The sequence below is a fragment of the Uloborus diversus genome, chromosome 3, assembly GCF_026930045.1.
Source record: "Uloborus diversus isolate 005 chromosome 3, Udiv.v.3.1, whole genome shotgun sequence".
In the NCBI taxonomy this organism is placed as follows: Eukaryota; Metazoa; Arthropoda; class Arachnida; order Araneae; family Uloboridae; genus Uloborus; species Uloborus diversus.
In genome coordinates this window covers 154,038,448-154,047,190 of record NC_072733.1, presented here as the reverse complement: position 1 = coordinate 154,047,190, position 8,743 = coordinate 154,038,448, and positions in this window count along the sequence as shown.

The window sequence follows — 8,743 nt, the reverse complement described above, 5'->3', positions numbered from 1 at the left end:
TTGATAAATATTTAATGTAAGATATGGTAGACGAGGAGGAAAAAGGTGTCAGAAAGTGTTCCCCAAAGACCTTGAGCGAGCAATCATCTATTATGGAATTTTTCAAAAAACAATGTTGTTCTGAAAAAAAGTGCCAAAAATAAAGATTTCATAACTGAAGTTGTGAGTTACTTTTTATCATTTTTCAAATGTACTTGTAATATACTTGTTTATATACTAATTATTAAACTATTTTGTTGTTTATTTAGCTTATTTCTAAAACTTAAGCAATAACACTAATTATTTCCTTTAAAAACTTGTTTTTTTTATTATCATGTTTTAAGACACGTTGTAAATTTAAAAAGGTAATTAAAATTTCCCCACTTAATCGAATAATATTTCTTGGAACGGACGATATTCGATTAAGCCGGGCTGACAGTATGTCCAAGGCTGTCGAACTTTAAATTCTTCACATTTGTTGCTATTGTAGTCACTTTTTTTTCATCTGCATTAGTTTGACTTAGAATTACAATATCCTCAATAGTATATATCGGAAATGATATAACATTTGCTTCAACAAATATAATTTCTAAATCCTCCTTTACCCCACAATTTTTTTTAAAAAAAGGGGTTGTGTCTTCACTTTTCCTCAGGATTTATGTCTTATCTCTCTTTTGAATTCAAAATGTTAATTTAATTTCGCCAAAAATAGAATAATCTTTTCTGCAGTGAAAATCGACAGAAATTTTATGAATGACAATAATATTGCTCGCTTAAAGCGGAATTTGCTCAATAAGGCGAGTTATGTTCTCATATACACTGCTTGACAATTGCTAAGGAACAATTACGTTTTTTGAAATAGTTAAGAATAGATAATGATTAAAGAAACAGGACGAAATATATAGTTGGTAGGACGGATGTGCCTTTATTATAAGTGCAAAATAATATAGATATTACTGCATCAATGAAATAAAAACTTAAAAATAAAAAAAATACTCCTACTTAAATGATTTTCATACAAACACAAAAAAATGATATAGGTCAGAATCATGGAGACATGAGTACCTTAATATGATGTATGATTACCAGGGACACTGATGCACAATTTACATTTGTTTTCCATACTCCATATTAATTATTGAGGAGTACTTGGGGGATGTTTTCCCACTCCTCTCTAAATGCAGATTTGAGTTCTTGTACTGTTCTGAGAGGACGGTTCTTCGCGCAACACGTCTGCCAAGAGCCTCCCAGGCAAGTTCAATTGGATTTAAGTCGGGAAAGTAAGCAGGCTACTGCATATGGAGAATGTTTTCACTTTGCAGTGTGTCTGACACTTCAATGCTCCAGTGTGGTCGTGTATCGTCGTCCGTAAAGAGAAAGTCTGGACCTACACCCCCGCTAGAAAGACAAACATGGTCCAGCATAACATCTCTGCAATACATTTGCGACGTATCGCTTTCTTATTCAAAAATATGAAGTGGTGTTCTGCCATTTTGCATGATGCCTGCCCACAGCATGACGCCTGGGCCGCACCGATCACGTTCGCAAACAAATTTTTGTGCTTAACGTGTTCCACGCTGTCCCCACAGTAGTTGGTGACCAGAATCACTTGTCACACTGAAACGAGATTCGTCAGAGAACATCACTCTAGAACAATTTTGATGATCCCACCAACATGTTCCTTACACCGTACTCACAGACCCTGCAGTGTGTGTGTGGGGGCGGGGCATGCCACTAAATGGGCCCCCGGTCCTTAGTGACATAGAAATTTAGTAGGCAATTAGCGGTCATGCTGATTTTTTGCAAGGGGCCCCAAAATTTGTAGATCCATGCCTGACCATGGTCATACTATGTTTTTTCATTGTTCGTTTTATGATCTAGATGAAGTAAAATATAGTACAAATGTGTTTACTTGAAGTAAAAAGAATTCTGCGCAATGTATATCACCATTTCAAAACTGGATGTATCTTATCAATGTGCTTATTTGTAACTGTTCTAGAAATTGGTTTTAACTTTGGAATTTAAACTTGAACATAACCCAAACTAGTAACAAAACTCTCATTTTGCTTCATAAGTAAACATATTTTTACTGGTGCAAATGTATTCAACTTAGGGAAACAAACATGTTCAAATCAAACAGCTATTACAATAGGCAGTTTTAATTCAAAATTCTATAAGTATAATTTAGTTGTCGTTGTGAAAAAATTGTTTGAAAATCTTTGACCCTCATCAGATTCATTCTCATCGGATGATTATCAAATCGTACTTTTCCTGTAAACATCATGCGTTTTATTCAAAACAAATACAATATGCGTGTGGAACAGCGTGGAACATATGACGCATTTCATAAACGGCAACATTTTTCATTTAGTTTGCTTTCTTTTCCAATTGTAGAGCTAAAAGTTGAAAAAAAAAAAAAAAGCACGGAATATACACTGGTGTACAAAAGTTAAGCATAATTCATAAAATGTGAGAAAAATCTGTAAAGTTTCGTAAAATTATATCGAAATGGGAAGATTGGACGCCGGGAACTTTGGGCGCCGAGCATATTGTGCCAAATATTCCCGGGGTCAAAATGCTCGGCGCCCAATATGTTTCAGGCGTCCAAAATGCTCGGCGCCCAATGTTCCCGGCGGCGAATTTTGAAACGTTCTCAATGCTTGCGTTCGACGAGCTCAACCGGTAGCTACCGGTTAACCGATAACGTGACATCTAGTGATCACGTGCTTCAATCAACTAATCAACAAATAATTCGGTAACCGGTAGATGATAGAACGCAGCGGGTTGCAACCGGTTACTCAGTGGTCGACCGGTTAGGATCGTCGAACAAAACCAATTACAGTACATTGGCGAAACGAGAAATGAAAACGAGCGCGTTCTATTAAACAGCATGGTAACCTAAATACATTAAAGCAACCCCGAGTAAAATGTAAACAGAGCCGCCCCTTTAAATTGTGAGGTAGAAATTGCAATGCGAAATATTGCTGTTTAAGTTTTAGTTCGTTTTAATTTCACGATTTACTGTTTTTTGTGTTGTGAAATATTTCCGGTTTTGTAGGGTTTCTTCTGAATCTTAATTTACGTCTGTATTGTTGTTATGTTTGGAAAATTCTGCTCGCTGTAAACATTCGCAATAAACTGGCATTGAAAGAGACGCAGAATCAGGCGCGTTTCATGCAATTGCTATACCAAGAAACATTGGATCTGGTGAAACAGAACTAATAGTGGCACAAAGACGCCATGGACATGTTTGCGAAAGGAAGAATCGTTGGAATGCTAGAATCTGGACGATCACAAACTGAAGTGTCTCGTATTCTTAATGTGCCTCAGTGTGTAATCTCGAGACTGTGGAAGAGGTTTTCAAATACGGGAGATGTTACCCGCCGACCAGTACCAGGTCGACCAAGAGTCACAACCGCAAGCCAAGATCGTTTTCTGGCAATGTCTGCACGACGTCATAGGGACAGCTGTGCCAGAGAACTGGGTTCGGCGCTCAGTGCCGTCACAGGAATAACAATTTCGAGGCAAACTGTTTACAGGAGACTTAATCATGTCGGTCTGTATGCCAGAAAACCAGCAGTTTGCATTCCTCTCACATCAGTGCATAATCGCGCTCGTTTAAACTGGAGCTAGCAACATCGGCATTGGAGTCTGGGACAGTGGGCTAATGTGATGTTCAGTGATGAGTCCCGCTTTACTCTTCAGAGTGATTCTCGTCAGGTAACAATCTGGAGAGAATAGGGGACTCGTTTCCAACCGCAAAACATAAGAGAAAGACATCACTTTGCGTCAGCAGGAGTAATGGTGTGGGCGGGCATTATGTTGGATGGCCGCAACGACCTCCTCATTTTTGAGACAGGCTCAGTCACTGGTCAAAGATACATAGACGAGGTTCTTGAGCCTTATATTCGCTTGTTTCGAGGTGCTGTTGGTCCTGAGTTCATATTCATTGACGATAACGCACCATGTCACCGAACAGCTGTGGTCGATCAGAAAATATCCAGCGAATGACGTGGCCTGCGAACTCCCCTGATCTGAACCCTATCGAGCATGTCTGGCATATGCTCGGGAGACAACTTGCAGCCCGTCCGCCCCCGCCAAGTTCCGCTCCGGAGCTAAAAAGAGCTCTGCATGCTTGCAGTCAGAGGTGGTCATACACACTATTGAACTTCAGCATCATCTTATAAAAAAAATTTTTTTGTACAAAGAGTAAACTCCTCATATGCCTAACTTTCATTTAAACTATTTTTTGGGATGATAAAAGTAAATATTACCTTTTTTTAGTAGTTTCCTTATTTTGTAACCGTGTTGCACTCGCATATCACGTTTCCCCCTATTTCGTTGTATATTTCTCACATTACTCACATAAATAACAATTATGCTTAACTTTTGGACACCAGTGTATATCCATTACGCAAGGTAACATGAATTCAACATCAAGGGCCGGATTCAAGTGAAACACTACACAATCGCAAAAAAGACAATCGCAATCGACCAGATTTGCAATCGCTGTTGGCAGTCGAATTCAAGTGAAACAATTTGGACAATCGCAAGTGGAAATCGGGGTCAGGAGCTACTGGTCGATGATAATCTCATGTACTTGGAGCGATTAACTGATGTCAACCAATGAGAGAATTAGGTTTGAGCTCCCTGGGTTTGAGATGGTTAAAATCGTGATGCAATATTTGTTTTGATGTTGAATTCATGTTCGCTCGCGTAATGGATATGTTCCGTGCAATTTTTTTTTTCAACTTTCAGTTCTACAGTTGGAAAAGAAAGCAAACTGGATAAAAAATGTTGCCGTTTAAGAAATGCTTTATATGTTCCACATGCATATTGTATTTGTTTTGAATAAAACGCATGATGTTTAAAGGAAAATTACGATTTGATAATCATCCGATGAGAATGAATCTGATGAGGATCAAAGATTTTCAAATAATTTTCTCACAACGACAATTGAATAATACTTAGAGAATTTTGAATTTAAACTGCCTATTGTAATATCTGTTTGATTTGAACATGTTTGTTTCCCTACGTTGAATACATTTGCACAAGAAGTAAGTAAAAATAAGTTTACTTATGAAGCAAAATGAGAGATTTTGTTAATAGTTTGGGTTAAGTACAAGTTTAAATTCAAAAGTTGGAGCCAATTTCTAGAATAGTTACAAATAATCACATTGATAAGATACATCCAGTTTTGAAATGGTGATACACATTGTGCAGAGATAAGTTCTTTTTACTTCAACTAAACACATTTTACTGTATTTTACTTATTTTAGTTCATCTAGATCATAATAGGTCTCTTTGATTTCGTTTAAACAGGTGTGATTGCAGTATGTCTTCTTTGTTATTAAGGAAGTCAGTTGTTTTTTCATCAGTAAAATGTAAACTAATTTCTTGTAAGCCTGAAATAAGTGTAGCTTCAAAAAAGAAATTTTATTCAAATACAAAATTATAAAACTAATTACGAACAATGAAAGAACATAGTATGACCAGGGCCAGGCCCGAATCTATCAATTGTGAGGCCCCCTGCCAAAAATCAGCATGGCGGCTAACTGCCTGCTAAATTTCTATGTCATTAAAGGCCGGGGGCACTTTCAGTGGCATGCCCCCTTCCCCACACACACTGCAGGGTCTGCGAGTATGTAGATCCGGGTCTGACCAAGACCGCACAGAAGGTAGGAAAGCAGGGGCAGTACCGTCTGAAGAGACTGACCATGTTATCTTTCCTTTTAATTAAAAAAGACAGGAATGTGTTAGTATTTTAAATTAAATCTTTACTAATAATAAAGCTGAAAGTCTCTCTATCTGGATGTCTGGATCTCTGTGACTCGCATCGCACCTAGACCGTTTGGCCGATTTTCATGAAATTTAGCAAAGTTTGTAGCATGAGGGTGTGCACCTCGAAGCGATTTTTCAAAAGTTCGATTTTGTTCTTTTTCTATTCCAATTTTCAGAAAATTTCTCCGAACAAATTATCACAACGTGGAATAGTAATTTACGAAATCATCATAACGCGGAACTGTAACATATGGGCAAGCGAATTGGCGAGAAATTCACCATACATTATTTAAATATACAGGCGAACCAAAAGACCTTTTAATTTTCTACTATGGGCAAAGTCGTGTGGGTAACACTAGTACTGAATAAAAGTAAAAAGAATACATTTTAATGCAGCTAAAGCTCAGTTTAGGGCTCGCTGTCATGTCTTCACTCCCGCCCGGCGGGGGATGCCCTGCTCATCCTTCTCTTTGAACTGCCATGTGCCAGGCAAAAACTCTGAAGCTGGCTCACAAGGGGCCTGTTAGCCCTGGAAATGGACACACAAGAGATGTTTTTGGGTATTGTAGCATAACGGGAAATTTTTTATGTGAAGGTGAAGGTTTACTTATAACCGGGGTTGCAGTGTCAGGCCAATTTTAGGTTAGAAGATACGAGTTGGAAGCTTTGAAATTCTAGAATTTGGAATCATTTTCCCTCTAGATCTCAGCTGTGTCAGGGATATGGAGTAGTAGTGAGAATTGGTTTGCTTTTGGGGTAAAGGCAGGGCAGCTGAGAGCCAAGGCAAACCTGTTGTTAGTTTGGTCCCCAGCCCCCACTCTCCTCATAAAACTCTGAGCTGTGACCCCTAGTTTTCGACTAGGCTGCATGGTCTCTCATTGGCCCTGCATAAACAAGTCTGAGATTGAAAAATTCAAATGCATTGCTGTAATACAATTTTCCCATCACTGCCGCACGTAAAGGCATACATTAGCCTTAAAACCAGCCATGTACTTCATGTAGTATTACAGAGCTAATTGCTGTATAACCCGCCACAAGTCGAACCGCACCATGCTGCGGACACTCAGTGGTGAGATAAATTTACTTTGTCTACCAGTTTGTTGGCGCTCTCAGCTCCAATGAGTTGATATCTGCCTCCAGCTCGGTTGTTCCAACTACCAGACTGATGAGTTCTAATAAGAACAAAACTGCAGTCTTTGGATGTGATAACCGGACTGTCTGGTACCATTGTAGGTTATTCTCTCGTACATCAAGTACCGGATCCAGGGCGAAGGAAGCATATTGTAATATAACTAGATGCAAAACTCAGCTGTAGCCACCGACTGTGCGAATTTTGAAGTAAATGAGCAAAAACATAGCCAACGAGGATGCAATGCTGTTTCCATCCTATCAGAGGCTACGGCAGAAGTTGTTTGTGCACGTCTTGTTCGAGCACTTGTCTATTTACTAAAAGGTCTCAATTACCTACGGAACGGTTTCTTGTTTAACTTATGCAATTACGTTATGCACTGGATAATGAAAGTCAGGTTAAAAGGTGCTCACCTGCAAAATCCCCGTGCATCTAATCTGATATTCTTTTCCGGGCGGCAAGTAATCCGTTATTGTCATAAATTTGCGTATATGTTCTGTAGTAGCACCAATGACGTAGCCTAAATATCTAATAACACATATTTTAATGAACGATTAAACTAATAATGCTACACTAGACTAATTATTACACACACACATTAAAAATAGAAGATTGGTGGAATCAAGTTCCTAGCTTAAAGTTCTATTCTTTCGGAATCAAGTTCCGTACAACTGTCTTCCGTGAAATCAAGTTTCACTCTCTCCAGCTTTCTCGCTCGTCCGCGAGAGGGCGCTCCTACAGTTCACAGGAGGTCGAGGTCGCTTTCGCAACACTCTCCCACCTTGAGTTCTGTCTGTGGTATGAACTCAACAAATCCTGGTTTGCCGCTGCAGGCTCCTGGGCACCTGTTGTAGTCGGGCTGTTAATCTCCAGGGGGTACAGTCTTTGCACCGGGCGGAGGAGCATACCGTTTTCTGTTTTGACTTTAGCTAGTCTGACAATGTCATCTTTGCCAGGAAAAATCTCCACAACCTTTGCTAACGGCCAGTTGATTCTTTTCTTGTTCGTATCTTCCAACAGTACGATGTCTCCTATCTTAACTGGGTCGCTTTTACGCTTCTTCAGTGCAAATTGTCTCAGTTGCCCTAAATATTCCTTCCTGAATCTATTTCTTATGTCCCTCCTAAGTCGTTGCCGGTACCTTGCTCTCCGACCAAGTTCCTTTGAATCCACCTCATCAAGGTCGGGTACTCCGGATGATGGCAACTCCTGAAGGAACATAAGAGGTGTCAAGGGTTGTGGATCCTTAACATCTTCGGATACATAGGTGATGGGTCGGAAATTTAAGATATTTTCGCAATCGCACAAAATTGTGCTTAATTCTTCGTAATTCAAAGATGCACGTCCTAAACTTGTTAAAAGCTGCTTCACCATCCTCACTAGCCTCTCCCACCATCCGCCCCACCAAGCGGCGGACGGAGGATTTAACTTACAATGTATTTTCTGATCAGCTGCTTCGGCAGCAATTGCATTCCAATCGATTCTTGAGAGAGTACTGCGTGTCTTTACGAAATTAGAACCATTGTCTGAATAGACTACATACGGTCTCCCTCTCCTAGAAATGAATCTTATGAAAGACTGCATAAATGCTTCTGTCGATAGTGATGTAACCAACTCAAGGTGTACGGCACGGTAAATAGCACACGTAAACAGTATTATCCAACATTTTGAGCCATCCTTAAGATAAAGAGGTCCTGCTAAATCCACTCCAGTGACTTCAAACACAGCTGCTTCTCTAACTCTGGGCGGAATCCCTGGTTCAACTTCTAGCTTAGGGCGATCAAATTTTTGACATTTTACGCATTTTCTTATCACATTGCGAATGGTTTTCCTTGATTTTAAAATCCACATTGT